We start from the raw sequence: 18,037 nt of genomic DNA on the forward strand, positions 1-18,037 counted from the left end.
GAAAATAGCACCTCCCTTCAGAGAACAGAAGAGGTCTGCTATGACTAGGATCCCAGTTGCAAACACCCCAGGCCAGGAACCCGTGGAGAAAAAAAAAACTGAGGGAAATTTTTAAAAAGTCCCTTGTCTTTGATGAACAACAACAAGCAGCGCCACCTAGTGGCAATTTATGTCTATCTTGGCATCTGCTTGACCATGGCCTCTCTGCCTAGCTCTTTGCTCATTATCAAACAAGCTGGAAAACACACATTCACCTTTCTGGAGGAAACATGATCTGAAATCAAATGGCAGAGCTTAGGTGAAGACACGAGTGTGTTAAAGCTGCTGCTGACCAGAGGCTGAGTCTAAGGTATTTGGGGGGTGGGGTGGGGATGTTGACTTTTGAATGCTGAGAAGTGCACACAAATAACAAAGATGGTATTTCTGGGAAAGGACAGGAGGGAAGGGAAACATTGTTATCGTCATAGGGATTCATACTAGATATTCACCACCTTATCTAAACCTCCTATTTTCCCTGTGTTGCTAATTAACCAAAGCACAAAGAGGTCAGAAGTGGCAAAGGTGGAATTTGAATCCAGGTCTGTTTAGAAAACCTATTTCTGTGCTTCAGCTTTGGTGGAAAATTCCACCCATTCTTTCTGCCCAGCACTGCTCCCTGAAAATGAATTCCACCCATTCAGATTTGGTTCTAATAAGTCATTTTCTATGTGCACACATAGAAAACCTTAAACTACATTCTTTATAATTAGGGAATAGATAGATGTTGATTTTTAAAAAATAAAAGTACTCATTTTATTACTAATTTACTTTAGGCTGTTCAATTTATGACTTGATCTGAAAAATAAATGTTACTTTCTTTTATTTATGGAAACTCATTGAAATAAGGACACAGCAAATACTGGAATATAAACTCCCTTCCATTCAACAGGTTAACGGTGGAGATGAAGAAGATAGTTCTGCCCTACTCTATTATAGAGAGCAAGAAAGAGGCATTCAGTTAAAGCCAGAAGCTTATGGTAATACAGCAAACATATGTAGTTCAGAATTTTTAATTTAGTTACTCAATTACAATTACATAGGTGAAGATTTTTTGCTTGAGCAAATTCTAATACATCATTGTAGTGATACAAACATGAGGGACATAAATTAATAGGTTGTACAGAGAATTAAGACTTCCTCTTCCTCTTTTAGTTGACTTCCAAAAAAGAAGAAAAAGAAAGCTACCTGACCTTTCAATGAGCAAATGAGTTCACAATTAGAGTGAACAAATCTAGGGACTAACAGTGTCATTGAGTGGTGAAAACTACAGCTGTCAAAAGTCATGTGATCAAAACAAAAATTCTGTTAGTACTCTAATGTTTCATCATTAATTTTAAAAAGTTGTCAGGAAATCTAGTTTGGGAATGGCTTACCTTTGCCCTGAATTGCTTTACAGCTGACACGTTGGAAAGATGATTTTTCATCAGCAAGTATTGGCTTTGGTATAAAATGTAGACAATATGAGCATGGAAACTAGAATGGGGTCTGTTGAGATATTTGTAAAATGCTTTTTAAAAAAGATAAAAGCAGATGCTGTCTCCAAGTTAACGTAATTAAAAATAGAATTAATTTCCTCTGATAAGTCAGGTTTTAACATTTCTGAATACCAACTTATTATAGAGTTGGTCTAGAGCAAAACCCAATATATTTTAACATGAGCAAGAAGACAGATAGGAAATCCAATGTCAACAAACTCTGTAAATGAAAACAACCTTTGATTTTTATGAACCTTGGTCATGGTGACCATGTGAAGAGGGAGTGAATCAGGATGGCAAACTTGGATAAGAATCTGGTCACTCAGTGAATTCTGACTTGTGCTACCCCTGGTTTAGAGTCTACTCTATCACTTTTTTTTTTGTTAACTTCTGAAACCCATGGCAAGAAGCCCTTTTCCTAATGGAACTCTCACTCTAGCTTTTCTACCAATGGAGGGTGGATGGAGGATAAGGGCATGATGCAGCCTTAGAATAATAAGAATAAAGATTATTTGTTGCATCCCTACTAGATGCCAGTGTTGCATTTGTATTATGTGCCTCTATACTAAGTGCTTTTGGTTTATTTGTTTGTACATTATTCTTTTAATTCTTGCACTAACCTTTTTTTTTCCTCTCTGAGTTTAGATACATTGCCCCAGTTGCAGTGGGTTTTGTTAGCAGAGTCAGATTATTTTGCACTCTTTCTTGGCCAAGCTGGGAGAACAGTCATCCAGGGCCAGAAGGACCCCCTCTGGCAGAGGACAGAGAACAGGAAGTGCTCCCATTGTTCAAGCCATTGCTCTGTGTCCCTAAGCTCTGAGTCTAGACTATCATATTCTGATATCCCTTTCCGCTGACTGCTTTCTATTTTTCACAAGGCAGTAAAGATGTTAATAGTTTGGAAACTGAACTCATGGGTTTGTGGAAGTAGACAGCCATCGAATGGTATACTCCAATAATGCAATGGATAAAACTTCCCAGGAGTTTTCCCAGCCCTGGCGATTCCGTCACTATGGGACTCGCCTCAAGACAAGGGAGGGCTCTCTCAGTGCTATATGACTCTATCTCTTTGGACATAGGTGATTGGTCCAGTGATGGACACCTGATGAAAACCAAGCCAATCGGATCCTCTCTCAGGATTTTTTGAACAGTAACTAACGTGCTTTTTTGCAGGCAGCAACACTGTAAGGTATAAAGAGCAAGAATTGCTGCTGGCTGCCATGTTTTCTGCCACATAGAAGTTAGTTTGAGAGGGGATTAGAAAGCACAGTTGGTAACCACAAGATTGCCACAGGGATATGAAAGTCAGTTTGGAGAACATAATCAATAATGTTGTAAAGATTTTGTATGGTATCCGATGGACACTTGTCTTATTAGGGAGACCACTTCAGGGACGGTGTAGATGCCTGATCACTATCACTGCACTGTACACCTGAAGCTGAAGCTGAATAATAATGAATGTCAACTATAATTTTATATATATATATATATATATATATATATATATATATATATATATATATATATATATATATATATAATTTACAAGAAGTGGAGTACAGCATTAGGAATAGAGACAGCGGAAATGTAACAGCTGTATGCGATGTCAGAGGGGTAGTAGATGGGGGGAGGGGGTTATCACTTTGTGAGGGATATAAATGATAAATGTCTATTACATTGTTTTGTACACCTCAAACTAATTTAAAAAAATAAAGTAAAGGAACTTAAACTTCCCAGTTCCTCAGGTTGGAGGTCTCTTAAGAGTCAGCCCCAGGATGACTCTCACCACCCCCTCTGCCTCTCCCATATCCTAACTGCAAAACTCACTGGATTTTTAAAAAGAGGATGCCAAATAGAGTCACTATTCCAACAAATTGTGAGAGCAGATGTGAAATTTCTTCCTTGTCTGACACAGAAAAGAACATTTTGAACATATTTCCCAATCAATAAAGCTTGAGCAAAACTAAAAATGACTTCACAGATTAGTAGGACATTTATAAGACAGTCTCTTTTTTAAAGTTTTTGTCATATAAAGGTGTAACTCGTTTAATTTGATGGTCAGGATGATATTCATACATATCTGTTCAAATCTATCAAAGAAATTAACCAAAAAACCCCAAAAAACAACAACAACAAAACACATAATCTTGTAATCCAATCCCTGCCTTGCTTTCTCCCACCTTCATGTAATCTTCCTTAACTTCAAATGCATAAAAGAAATTACAAAACTGTTATTCTCCAGAGCATTTTAGATCTCGCTTCCAGCGATTGTCAGTTTTGGCTCAAATAAACTAAAAAACATTCAAAAAACAAAAAACAAACAAACAAAAAAAGAAGTTAGTTTGAGAGACCAAAGGCAACAATTGGAAAGAAATGTGAAATGAGACAGAGTGTGTCCTGGTCATCTTTAATAACCTAGTTCCAAGTGTTTCTAAAGCCCCCTTGGACTCTTGCCTTTCTTTAAATCAATACATCTTATGTTTCAGTCATTTGTAACCACTAAGTCTTAACTGACATAATCTCTTTCCTTAAAGGATTATGTCATTGCATTTTCATTCTCCTAATAAAATACAAATAACCTTGAATGGGTTTATTCTGTAAACTGTTTTTAACTAAAGAACAATTGTAAATCAGCTGTCTTCTTAGAAGCATTATTAGTACCAGCCAGCTGAGAAGATCTTATAGACTTGAGGCAGAGCCAATGTTAGGTCCTATGGAGAAGGGGAGTAAGAATTTGTGGAGGATGGGGTGGGGGTGGGGCCATAGAAAGAGACCTCAGGGTAGAAAATGGTCTTGAAAGTGAGTCTTGGAGGAAACAATAAACATACTCTTTTTACTTTATGATATTCTGAGGCTGCAAAAACAGAAACTGCTTTTTTTTGGAAGGGGATTCAATATTTATTTCAGTTTTTCTAGAATGCTATTTCTAAGAATTCACTGACTCTGAAAGAACTTAATAGATTCTGTGCCTATCTTCAGCATACATTTTTATTTAAAATTATTTCTAGTAGTACATAAATAACAAACATGAGTTTTTGCTAGGCCATCTGTGAAACAGGGGCTAGAGGCATTAAAAAGCACCTTCTAGTGATCCCTTATTTAAAACATGGCGGGCAGTAATTTTAGAGCAGTAAACCTCATTATAACATAGTTATATTTGACATTTTCAGGCTGTATTGTTCATGTTTTTAAGTCCTGGAGAAAGGCCCATTAAAGCTGTGTTACTCACATTAATTCAACATTTAGCCATTTATAATACAAACCCCAGTCTTTTGGAAAATGTCATTAAAAAAGTTTCACCATATATGGACATTATTTATTGCTTGAGCCCCATTGTCTACTTATAATATGCCCTTTATCAGACCCAAATGCCCACTTCAGAGAATTTCGTTTTGAGCAACAACTGGCTTCTTACATTATCCAATGATGCAGGAAAGTTAAATTACAGCCAGTTCATATCATAGAAACAAAATGTTTCCTGCAATTACTGATAAGGGACAGTTCATTTTCTCTCTGTCATCCTGGGGAAAAAAAAAAACCCTCCTAACAACAATTCATGCCTGGTTAGACAGGATTTCCACATCTACTGCTGACATCTTTCCAAATAATTCAGGGTTGTTATTACTGTACAGCCCTGGCAAGGCTCAAAAGCAAGCAGACTTGACGAGACTGCTCAAAGCAGAGCTTAAGTAGTTGTAATTAATAATAATTACATGCCCACTACACTCCAGTTTTATCATATTATCCGTCAATGCAAATAAAAAACCCCACACACAACACACTTGCAACAAGATTAGTGCTTTAATAAAGCCACACTGTGTATGTCATCGCTCTAAAGTTTAAAATATTTGTAGTGGTTTCTGTTTTATTGATTTTCATTATAAAATGTCTGCTTGCAAAATCTTGTTTGGATGGAGTACAATTTGGGACAAGTGTTGTTCTCTTCCAAAAGCCTCTTTCCCCCCTGCCGTGACTCGGATTCGAACCGAGGTTGCTGCGGCCACAACGCAGAGTACTAACCACTATACGATCACGGCAAGCTACAGTACAGCTGAATACTTAGCTTCCTTTGAAGAGCCATTGCAATATTAAAATTTGTGGAAATACTGCCATCTATTGCCTAAACGTGTATATTTTCTTAGTATTGGGAAAGAGGAACAGTGTTTCAGCAATCTCTAATTATTTTGACGAACAATAATGAAGTGGCTGAACGTGAAACCAACATTGTCTTCTTGGCTGACTGGGGAAATTGTATTAGATAAGATTCACAGGAATCATTGTCCAGGAAATGGCAATCAAAGTAACAAGACCAAGAGAAACTAGTCTGTTGACTCATGCTTCCTACTTTTAACCAATAATGAATATAGATTTCCCACCCCACCCTCCAACCACCACCACCAATTATGTTGCCTTGAATGACATATGACTCTGAGCCTCTTTTGTGGTTTCTCCAACACTAACCTTATTTCCATGTGCTTAGGCAGCACAGCCATAAAAAAGATGGCAAACAAAATGGCTTGAGGACTGGGGAGATTCAGAAAGTCTTGTTCTCCTATTAGAGGAAGTCAGAGTGAATAGACCCTGACTGAGGAAAGGCCCCCTTTCAAACCCACTGCTACCTAAAGCTATTCCAATACCCCACCCCCAGAATATGTTAAGTCATAAAGTCACAATAATCTCTAAAAACAAAACTTCCCAATACCATCGGCAACCCACCACACGAAGAAACTGGAATGTTCCATGCTAAATAAGCTTCAAGGGGAAATTTTTAATAAATGACTTTGCTATATAAATTAGTCTGTTAAAATTATTCCAAGAATTGAATGCCACAAAAGAAAACATACAGAAAAACACATTTCTAATCAACGGGTTGTTATCACATGTCTCCCTTAAGTTTTCCAAACAGAGAGGAGCTGGGAGCAGCTGGGGCTAGCTGGCACTGTATGTCGGGTGGCAAGACCCTAAACCATCTGTTGAGTGGGTGCCAATAGTGCCAGTCCTTCTGGAATAAGGATATTTCTGCAGATAAATGCTTCAGACACTCATGGTCACTCATTCCCTCCACTCTGATCATCTATAGCCGCTTTTATCTTCCTTCAAACTGTCACCAATCCATTATTCCTCCCAGGGTCACACAGAAGAGTACCATCCTGAGCCCTATACATTCTGTGCAGGAATTAAGGCAGAGCACTCTTGGGCCTGAACAAGAATATGGGTGAGTGATTCTGGTAAGAGGTCACTCTGTGGCAAGGGGACAAAGCAAATCTCCCAGTGCAAACAGCCATTTCCCAACATACCATCATTTGTGTACCACATTCGTAATTTTTGCTATGGGCACATACCAACTGAACAACAATAAATATATATATTTAAATCAACTCACAGAGTACAAATTGTGCAAAGACTTTCTAGATTCTAATTTTGGCTCTGTCATGTACTCATGGGGACAACTTGGGCTGCTTATTTAACCTTTGTGCCTCAGTTTTCTCATCTATCAAGTGAAGATAATAATAGTACTTACTGCATAGGATTGTTACGAGAACTGAATAGGTTACTCCATACCAAAAACTTAAAGTAGGCCTGTCACAGAGTAAGCGCTACAGAAATATTAGTTATCTTATTTAAATAAATAGATTTGAGAAGGAAACTTCATAACATTCTATATATTTTTTAAAAACACAGTATCACATTCCATAAATAGAGGTCACTATAAAATAAAATGTGGAAAGAGAACAATAGCATTAAATTCTAGCCAGGTACTTGTAGCCTAAGTTCTGTTCTCCATGAAAAAGGAAAATAACCGTAGGATAGTTGTTAAAGACATATTAGCCTCTGATCCAAGCTTCTCGGTTCATCTTAATGACCAGAAGAGATCTGGAAAGGGAGTAACTTTCTCTTCACAGGATTCAACACATACTATGAAACAGTCATTACACCCCTTCGGTTACCTCACAAATTGTGCCTGTCAGGCTAGGTGATGCTATGCAACAATCCTTAAATCTCAGGCGCTTAGAATAAGGAAGTTTTTTCCCCTTACTTATACTCTGTGTTCACTGTAGGGCCTGCGTCTCCTCACATGAATATGGCGCGTTGCTTCACACATGGAAAGAGCTCCAGAGTGTCTGAAACCAGCAACTACAAGCTCTTCTTACTCACATGGCTTGACCCTGCTACAAAAGTACATGTAAGTACACGGGGCCATGTGCCCCTAAAAGCCATGTGGGAAATCTAGGTGACCAGCACTAACGACTTCCAGTAATACCACTGGTAGGAAAGTAGTAGAGAAGCTTGGAGAAGGCTGGGAGACTGTATGACTAAAGGTGGTCATGCCTGGGGGGCAAAAACTCTGAATACCGGAGAGAGGCCCAGCCTGTCAGTCGGCTTCACCAGGTCAGGCTCTGCTCTGGTGTCTGTATGGGTTTATCCGTTAGTTAGTTGATGATGTCAGCCATCTTGTGTATGGCCCTGAAACAGTCTTGCCTGTTCAAGTGGAATGAAGTTTTGAACAATTATCGGGCTCTTCTGCGCATTCACTGTCTTCTTGGGGAAATCCACGCAGATTTCTTCCGCCAATACCTATGACCCCTTCCAAAGGGGAAAATCAATGGCTTCAAAACATGTTTTCTGATGGCATGTCCAACTTCTTTGTAGTCTACTACATGCTTATTACTTTTTTCTAACTTGACTATGTCAACACGGATGCTATTATCATTTGCTTACTAATGTATTCATCACTCACAAATACTTGTTGGGCAGCTAATATAGTCTAGCCATTTTTCTGGATCTTAAGGATTCAACAGAGAACAAGAGAGAGATGTATCATGATTTCATGCAGTTTACATTCTAGTGAAAGAGAGACACATAAATAACAGATGAATAAACAGACAGAACATATGAGCTGGTGTCATGGAAAGGAATATATATGTACATACATACATATATTTCTTAAAGTTTTCAAATTAGGTTGAAGTAGAGAAAAGCAGGGAAGGTGTGGCACTGGAAAGAGAGAAAGAGGAAATGAGAGAATGAGAGAGGAGGGAGGAAAAGAGGGAGAGAGGGAGGGAGGGAGGGAGGGAAGGATGGAGAGAGAGACAGAGAGAGAGAAAGGAAATAGTTGCTTTGTCTGGATTCTAGTCCTTTCTCCAGCTCTTCTACCTGTGTGACCTTGGGCTAGTCACGGGACCCCTCTGGTAAGGTAAAGGGAATTGGGCTAGATGAGTTCTCAGATTCTTTACTTCTCTGATATGCCATAAATTTAATTTATAGAAATACATTCACAAACAATAGCCAAATGCAAAATTTTGAAGGGATAAAAACCCAGTGAAAACAGCTGAGTCCTGCGGCTATTACAACTAGCCTTTGTGTTTTTTCTTAAGTTCACAGAAGCTGTCCTTTTATCAGCTTTTAACTGTTGTCAGCCTTATTCCCCTGCCTGTGGCAACATATTTTCAATACACAGGGTTTGGTCTCTTGATTTAAGTTGGGTGCAAAGCAGAATTCCCTACTTGTATGGGGGATTCATCCTGGAAGATGGTGGACTTCCCTGTTCAGGAAGTCTTTAAAAATAAGATTGCTGCTTACCAGCGTCTTTGTTAGAAATCATGGAGCAGAGCCTTCCTGCCTCTCCTCTTGCTGCCTAACTACAAGATTTGTCTTCTGATGGAGTTGTTACTTTCCCTGGTTTTTCATAATGGATTCTAACAGAGGAGCAGGGGCTGACAAGAGGGCTTGGTGACTGGTGGAGGCCCCCTTCTCCCCAGCTGAGTCCTGCCCCCAGTGTTGCCACGCCTACTGCTTTTCCCAGACCAACTCTGTTTTCTCCTCTTCATCCCTCTTCTCAGCTTGCCTCCTGCCTCACTGGATGTAGGGAAATGACAGTCAGATCCATCACTGGGCTGGAGGCCAAGCGCAGCAATCCGCTGGGTTGGGGCTGGCCCAGTGCCCAGTTTACAGACAAAGACAGGTTGGGAACCTCCCTGCAAAGAAGGCTCCCTGTCCCTCCTCCCAGAGTCCTGTCTCTAGTCATGGACCGGCCAGCTATGACCTTATAGGGACCTTAAAACCACTTCTTTCTTGGGCCTTTCTGGAACCTCATTTCCATCCCAGTAAACAATGTTTGTATGTATATGCGCACGAGCATATGTGTGTGTGTGTGTGTGTGTGTGTGTGTGTGTGTGTGTGTGTGTGTGTGGAGAGGGAGAAGAAAGAGAGGATAAAAGGGAGAGAAAAGGCTGGAGAAATTTGATACATGTAAAGGAACCAAGAATTACTAATATACACCCCTTGGAATTTTTAGGGGTAAAAATAAAGCAGCAGAAAGTAGAGGAAGCCCAAGTAAATGGTAGCTTCAGATTTCAAACTTTTAAGTGTGTCACCTTTATCATAAAGAATGCTGAAAGCTAAATGGTCTTAGATTTGACCACCTCCGTAATGCTTCCTGCCCATATCAGAAAATCATTGAGAAATCACAAAACACTAGAGAAAATGGATTATTTTCAGAATGCTTGTAACCACAAAATGTTTTAACAGTTTACATTTTCAAGAGTAAACTGCCTGGAGTGCTTTTCACCCTTGCTTATTAATGAATCCTATTTAACCAAGTCAGAAATTTTGCTGTGGGGAAAGCTGGAATGGGGGGGGGGGGAAGGGGGAAGGGATTGTTGGTTGTTGGTTTAATTTTAATTTTTTTTGCCTGAAGGCACCATTACAAAACTCCAGATGCAAAGCTTTCTAATAGAATTCCTCATCTGACACAGCCCTCTGGAATATGTGGGCTAACCTTTACGATCTGGCGGGCCAGGCCTCTATTTGGAAATCTTATGAGGGGGGCTGATCCATTAATGATAATGTGCAATAATAACTTGGAGCCCGAGAACAGCTGAAGGCCTGGGGCAGCAAAGAATTAGGACTCTGCATATAGGAAAAGTGGTGGCAAGGGGATCCCCCAAGGAAGTGGGGGTGGAGAAAGGGATGGCCTAATAGTGGAGAGTAAGGGAATGCCCAAGACTACATTTTTCTTTCCATCACATTAGAAAGCTGAGGTTTAAAGAACGTGTTGGCAGGAGGAAGAGCAGTTAGCATTCTAGATTTATGGCCGCGAGGGTTCTAACCAATCACCGTGGAGCTACTTTTCCTAAAGAAGTTTAAGCATAAACTGCTGGGGGTCCTGGGGCTGATAGCCTTGCACAAATAATTTAATCTCGCCACACTTAGTTTTTCTTTGTAAAAAGGGGACAGTATTATCAAATTTATAGGGTGGTGGTAAGGAGTAAATAAACATGCAATGCATTTTAAAAAGTACCCAGTATGCAGTAAGTGCTTAATAATTATTAGCTATATTTTGGTCAAACTAGACATGGAAGTGAGCTGCTGGGAGCCTCAGGCCAGGATGAGGAAGTGCCAGAAGAACAGACATATGCCAGGACCCACAGGTGGCCTGTTGTTTACTGACTGGGCTCTGTTTGTGACGATAAGTGGCATCAAGGCCAAGTGACTAGCTAGATGCCAGAGGGAAGAATGCCTCAGGGTCTGGACAGGTGGCTCCAACCCCAGAGAGAGGGATGTGACTGAGGCACATGGTAAGACCAAGGAAAGAGGCAGAAACACAGCACAAGAATCAAGAAGGCCTCGGAAGCAGAGGTAGCTTGCCCCAGTTTCAGGCTGTCATGTTTTCCCTTCTGCTCTAAAGGAGCCAACACTGGAGCCAATTTGGTCACGAGGTACGCTGGGGTTAAAAGGAGAGCTTTGAGCTGGGAGTTGGAGGAAGGAGGGATGGGTAAGACCCATGGGAGCCCAGAGGGATTCCTCAAAGCCCTTCTGTACAGTACGATCAAGGCACTTGTCTCACTGCTTTGGCCTTCTCTTTGTCTAGATCTTGGTCTTAAAGTGGCGATGACAAGTTTGCTCTTAAAGTTCCTGAGCTCTCATTTGTACTATGAGGTACCTGGCCCGCGTTGGGGTGGGGCTGGGGAAATCCATGAGCACAGCTCTCTGCAAAGGAGTGGACTCTTTCTTTTATCTTTCTATCTCCCACACACTTAACCTTAGTACCTAGTGCAGAGTATGGGCTGACCAGATTAAAACATTATACTGGACTTGCTGTGGATTAGAACGCCAAAGCTTGGTTTTACTTTAGACTTGCAGAAGAAGCTGCAAATATTTAAGAGCTCTTAAATAGGCCTCTTTTTCTTATCTTTAGGTGTTTTGCTATTTATGAGTTTAATCTTGCCTTTCCTAAAATAAATGTCACAAATACACTTATGTTGGATTGCACAGACTCCTTGTCGAATTCTGACTCCTTTGTGAACGTCAGTAATTGTTGAGGCCATCATCTCTCCTGATTGAAGTGAGGCTGTAAAATGCACAAGCACATCATAGTTCAGGAAGGGACTGCTATCCAACGGATCAGATCTCAATAATATGGAAATTAGAAATATGTGAAAATACTATTAGCATCCCCTGATCTCAGTTCTTCTGTCACTTGAGAGACAGAGAGAGAGAGAACCCAGGGAACTAGATAGTTCGACAGAATGAACGCTGTATCACCTGTTCACGCTTTGTTCTGCTTTATTCATGATGAAGTTTACAATCTGGGAACATTTATTTAACTTCCTTTGCCTCATTGACTTTAAAAGGAATAAGATATCTTCTCCTTGTCTGCTACACAAAAGTATTAAGAGAAAAATGTGAAATACTCAGAATGGTTTGAAAGGGGCTGCATAGAATATATCAGTGCAATTATTCTTACTATTATTATCATTATGATGGCCACTACTGATGTGAAAGATAGATATTAAGTTGACAAGATGAAGCCAGGTTTCTACCCTAGGTAACCTTAGAACTGTAAAGATATCTTGGATGAAAAACCTGACCCCGTGACAGCTTTCCCTTAATTATCACCATTTCTTTCAGTGAGCTGAAGAGAAGGAGAGGGAGAGAGAAGGAGGGAGGGAGGGAGGGAGGGAGGGAGGGAGGGAGGGAGGGAGGGAGGGAGAGAGAGAGAGAGAGAGAGAGAGAGAGAGAGAGAGAGAGAGAGAGACCAGCTTAATTGAATGTAAGATAAACTATTCATTATCAAGCTAAATAGCTACAACATTTAATAACCTATAGTGCCTCATGGAAAATCAAGACATTGCCAAAAGTAATTGAAGTTTGTGATTCTCCAAACTGTTATTTAAAGCAGGGTTTGGCAAGACTCAGTGGGTCTGCACCAATTTTAATTGCATTTTTAAAATTCAGGATGGCGACTGTGTTCCTTTACTCGTTATTTGTGTAGTGTAATCCCTTTATAGAGAACTTGCTTGTAATGAAAACTTATGCAGTGAATTTTAAAGTACAAAGCTTGTGGAATTCATCTATACAAAAACCCTATTTTCCGAGCTTTTAACGGATTAATTCCCACTTGCATACAACCTCCATTTTTTTTCTGGTTGACATCTAATGAGATGGCCTGAATCCCTATTACTACCCCAAAGAGCTTCTTGAGGGGTTAAGATGGGCTTGATTTAGGGAGACCTCCCCCAGTGATGACTGAATGGGTCTTGGAGCAGAATTACCACGCAGCCACGTCTGCCTGTGAAACAGACAACAGTTGCCATGCACCTCCCACACCTAGACACCAGAGGTCATTAAATATACACAACACATTTAATACAGACCTTTTGCCCAGTACATTTATGAGAGGCACTAGGATTGTATGACATTCATAATTACTGAAGGGCTTCTCCACGCCCCTGTAATTTCCCATGAACAATTATTTTAAAATAGCTACTATTTATTGAGCACATATTAACGCAGCAGGCATTGTGCTAAACATTTCACAAGAATTAGCTCATTTAATCCTCACGAGAGCCTGAGGTATTACTTAGGTATTATTTTCTCCATCATACTAAGGTGCCGAGTTATTTCAGAAACTTGCTTAGGACCACATAGCCTGAGCCACCAGAGCTGGGATTCGCATGCACGAGACTGACTCTGGATCCTATCTACTTCACCAACACGCTCTCCTACAATACCATTTATGCAGTGCTGTTGCCCATGGGTGAAGTTTCCTGACTTTGTCCCCATGCAAATTCCTGTGTCCTGTGTCTTATCACACAGAAACCTGGATCTCTGATAGTTTCAGTTTCCTACCCTGAGAAAGGGATCACTGATTAATGCCTTCCACACAGGAGGTTGTGAGGATTAAATGAGAATGACCACAAAATGCATTTGATAAAACGTCAAATAATACACAACCATGTATTAGTTTGCTTGGGTTACTACAACAAAGTACTCCCAACTGGGTGGTTTAAACAACAGAAATATATTGTCTCACAGTTCTGGAGGCTAGAAGGTGCCAGCAGGGTTGGTTCCTTCTGAGGACTGAGAGGGATAATCTATTCCATGACTCTCCTCAAGCTATTGGCGGTCTTTCGCCTTCCTTGGTTTGTAGATGAAACGCCCCAATCTCTCCAATCATTTTCACATGGCATTTTCCCTGTGTGCATGTTTATCCCTGTCTCCAAATTTCCCTTTTTAAAGGACACCAGTCATATTGGATTAGAGCCTCTTCCAATGACCTCATGTTAACTTGATTATCTCTATGAAAACACTATCTTCAAATAAGATCATATTCTGAGGTACTGAGGGTTATGAACCCAACCTTTTTTTTTTTTTTGGGGGGGGGACGACACAATTCAAACCATAACAAACCATGAGCTATTTTTACCAGTAATAATGGTATTAATAATGTTTATAACTACACACGTGTTACTTTTGTCAGGTATAGTGTTTGCAATCTGCCAGGAAGTGCTGCATGCAACGCTTTATCCCTAGGCCATGCTTATGACTCAATCAATCTCAGGTGGCAGGCAAACCTACCATTCCATGACTCACATGTGGTGTTGGCTTTCTCCTTCCCAGAATACATAATGGAGGCAGACTCACAAAAATTTGGGATAGCGAGATCAAGGCTACGTAGCTAGTTATCGCAATACTGGAACTAATTGATTTTTCTGATGTGATTTTTTTCTTGCATGCAGTATGAATTATTGCTTTCTCATTCCTCCTTGGAATGTTACCTGCCACCTCATGCTACCCGCCACCACCCACCATGCTCAACTATTACTTCTATATAGGTGGAGTCCCAAACCGAGGCCTCCATCTTGAGCTTCTCTCCTAAAACACAACCCCGTGTTTTTAATCAGCCTCCTTTCTGAAAGTCCCGCAGACATCTCAGCTGTCCAAGCTGAAGTCAGGTGCCTTCCACCCATCCACCTGTCCTCTCCTTCTACATCACTTACCTCAGGGAAAGGCACTGCCATCCCCCAATCTCTCAAGCCAGAAGAAAACTTTGGTGGCATCCTCAGTCCCTTTCTCTTCCATACAATTTGGTTCTAACCTGACCCCAATGTCAATACATTCTACCTCCTAACATTCTCAAGAACCCCTCTTTGCCTGACTCTGTCTTGTATATATATGTATCCTGAGCAAAATGATGAGTACATAATAGGTCCTCACTTATCACTTATTGTATAAGTGAACAGAAAATAAAAACTCCTGTGACTTCCCATTGTCCACAAAGTCCAAACTCTTAAGCAAAACATCAAAGGTTCTTCAGCATATGTCCCCAAACTATTTTTCTAGTTATTTTTTCTGCATCTCTGCCCAGTCTCCTACACTAAAAGCAGCAAAACAAAACTGTTTGTTATTTTCTAAGTATGCTTTTGATTTTCATGCCTCTAGTGATGCAAAATTGCATCAGTGTGCTGGTTTGAGATGCCAATGAATGAGCCAAATTGAGATACATAGTAGGAAACTGGATATGTGAACCTGGAACGCATAAGAGAGACTTAGGGTTGGAATAAGACATTTGGGACGTGAAGCATACAGATGAAATCCAAGGCAATGAATTAACTCACCTACAGAAAGAATGTGGGTTAAGAAGCGTATTCACAAACTCCACGTATGTCATCAAACCAGACCTGTAGTTTAAGTGACAGTAGGCCATTCAAGTGACAATGTCTAGAAGGCAGTATCTAGAAGAAATTGACACATGGGTGACAAGAAGTAATGGAAATTGAGTTTTGGAAGTCACGCGCATAATGATAATTGTTGAAGCTCTGACCAAATAAGAGTGAATTATCCCTGAAGGTATTATCCAGCTCACGCCAGAAAGTAAGATTTGTTTTTATGATCAGATGTTGGAAAACTCAGACATGTAACCAGAAAAAAAACCTAGATAATATGATAGCTACCATTTTCTTATGCAGCCATTTCAAATTTACATAATTCTGTCCTTATCCCCATTTACTCTGACTTTTTAAAAATTATGAAATGTGTCAAAAGAATATAAAAATGTAACTGCAGTATTAATAATTAAAACTTGGAAATAAACTCAACCAAGCTAAGAAGAGACCATTGCTAGAACCATCTAAGCCCTTACTGTGCACTCTCTACCTTCTTCCCAGAGAGAATCAACAGCCTCACTACTGTGAGAATCGTTCCCTTGTTTTTCTTTGTTACTTTACCCCCTCTGTGTGCATTCCTTAACCCTAAATTGTTTACTTGTGCTTGTTTTTCAACTTTAGATAAATGAAACAATACAATATACATTACTTTGCAGCTCGTTTCTTGTATTCATCATTATGTTTGTGAGCTTTGCCCACGTTGCTGTATGTGGCTGTAGACTGATCATTTGTAGCACTGTCTAGTGCTTTTTTTGCCTCAACTATTTGTTCCTGGTATTTAGGAATCTAGTTAATTTTTCTATATTGGTTTTTATCTGGTAGCCTTGCCAAACCGTCTCATCCATTCTAATATTTGACCTGTATATCTTTGGGTTTTCTATGTTCATAAATATATAACATCTGCAAATAGTGACAGTTTTGATCATTTCTATTCTTTTCTATTTCATTCCTTTGTTTTATTGTACTGGTCAGGATGTACAGTACAAGTTTTAATTAAAGGAGGTGACAGTAGATATTCTAGTCTTTTTCCTGATCATAAAGGAAATGTTAACAACTTAATCTATCATTACATATGATATTTACTGTATGTTTTTGTAGATATCTTTTATAGGGTTAAAGAAGTTTCCTTCTATTGCCAATTTCCATTAGAAAATTAGAAAATTTTATCTTTTGTAGAATTTAGATCATGAAATATTCAATTTTAGCAAATATTATACTTTATATCTATTGAGATGATCATACAATTTTTCTCTTTTAATATGTCAGTGTGTACATTAATTTTCAAAATTAAAACCAACCTTGCATTCCTGAACTAAACCCAGCTTGGTCATGATTTATTTTCCTTTTGGGGTACTACTGGTTTGGTTTCCTAAGATTTTCTGTAGGATTTATGGTATGTTCTTTAGTGAGATTGGCCTGATTATATTTATTGTTTTCTACTGTCAATATTTATTTCTATTTTCTTACACATTTACTGTTTTTCTGCTCTTCTTTCCTATTTGTATCTCAGATGTTTTATTTTAGGAGCATTTCTTCCTTTTGGTTTTGGCTTTGTTTGCCATGTTTTCTTTCTGTTTCTGGTTTCACAATGATGTGTTCACATATGGACTTTTTTGAAATTAAATTGCTTGGGATTAGTTGAGCTTCTTGAATCTGTGGGATGGTTTCATCAGTTCTGGAAACTCCTTAGCCATTATCGCTTCAAATATTGTTTCTACTTAATTCTCATTCTCCTATCCTTCTAGGATTCCAGTCAAGTCTACATTACATTCCCTATGTAATTTTTGTCTCTATTTGTATTTTCTATTCTTTTTTATTCTGTATGCTTTCTGGATAATCTCTATAGATCACTATTTTAATTTCTGCAGTTCATGAACTTTCTTCTCAGCTTTCATTAATTTACTGTCAAACCCACCAATTTTATTTTTTTCTCTATAAAACATTTATTTATAGTTTGTATCAGCCTGTGAAAATTTATACGTATATCATACCTATAGTAACATGATTTGATATTACTTAGGATAATCATACATTTAAAAAAAATCATACTTTTAAAAACTAATTTAATGGACACAATAAAAATATCTGGGCCAAATAGCTAAGTAAATACATTTCCTACCTCTTAAACAAACATGCTTATTATTATGTAAGTTTTCCGACATACAGAAGAGTAAAGGGAATGGTATTAAAAAAAAAAACTCCACATGTCCATTACTCAGATTCAATAATTATCAACATTTTAACAATCTAATTTAGTATTTCTCCATGTATAAACTTTAAACAAAAAATTCTTAGAGCATTTTAAAGCAAACCCCAAACATCATGTAATTTCATCTGAAATGACATTTGACCTGAAAACACCTTGGCACTCATCTCTAATTCATAAGAATATTTATTTTTTGGTAGAGAATCACCTTGCTATTATCACACCTTAAAACCAGTAGTAATTCCTTATTTCATCGAGTTTTTCTGTGAATTTTTATATTTCACTTATAGAAATTCAATTTACTTCTTTTAAAACCTGCTTCATTGTATTAGTTTCTTGTTTCTTGCACATATTTCCAAGTTTGTCAT

At 38.9% G+C, this 18,037-nt stretch overlaps 1 protein-coding gene, 1 long non-coding RNA gene and 1 other non-coding gene across 7 annotated transcripts in view; 1 reads left to right on the forward strand and 2 right to left on the reverse strand.

Moving 5' to 3' along the window:
* NFIB (nuclear factor I B) overlaps positions 1-18,037 on the reverse strand; it is a 422,874-nt gene that overhangs the window by 325,767 nt on the left and 79,070 nt on the right. The window lies entirely within an intron of this gene.
* Positions 231-18,037, forward strand: part of LOC141571331 (uncharacterized) — a 29,318-nt gene continuing 11,511 nt past the window's right edge. The window contains exons 1-3 of the long non-coding RNA XR_012496094.2: positions 231-349; positions 6,643-6,729; positions 7,574-7,698. This is a non-coding gene — a long non-coding RNA (uncharacterized LOC141571331). The remainder of the gene's footprint in view (positions 350-6,642; positions 6,730-7,573; positions 7,699-18,037) is intronic.
* Positions 5,480-5,551, reverse strand: TRNAH-GUG (transfer RNA histidin (anticodon GUG)). Its single transcript has one exon. It is a non-coding gene; the product is annotated as a tRNA-His (tRNA).

Source organism: Rhinolophus sinicus, chromosome 16, assembly GCF_057876585.1.
Source record: "Rhinolophus sinicus isolate RSI-liver-muscle chromosome 16, RSI-T2T, whole genome shotgun sequence".
In the NCBI taxonomy this organism is placed as follows: Eukaryota; Metazoa; Chordata; class Mammalia; order Chiroptera; family Rhinolophidae; genus Rhinolophus; species Rhinolophus sinicus.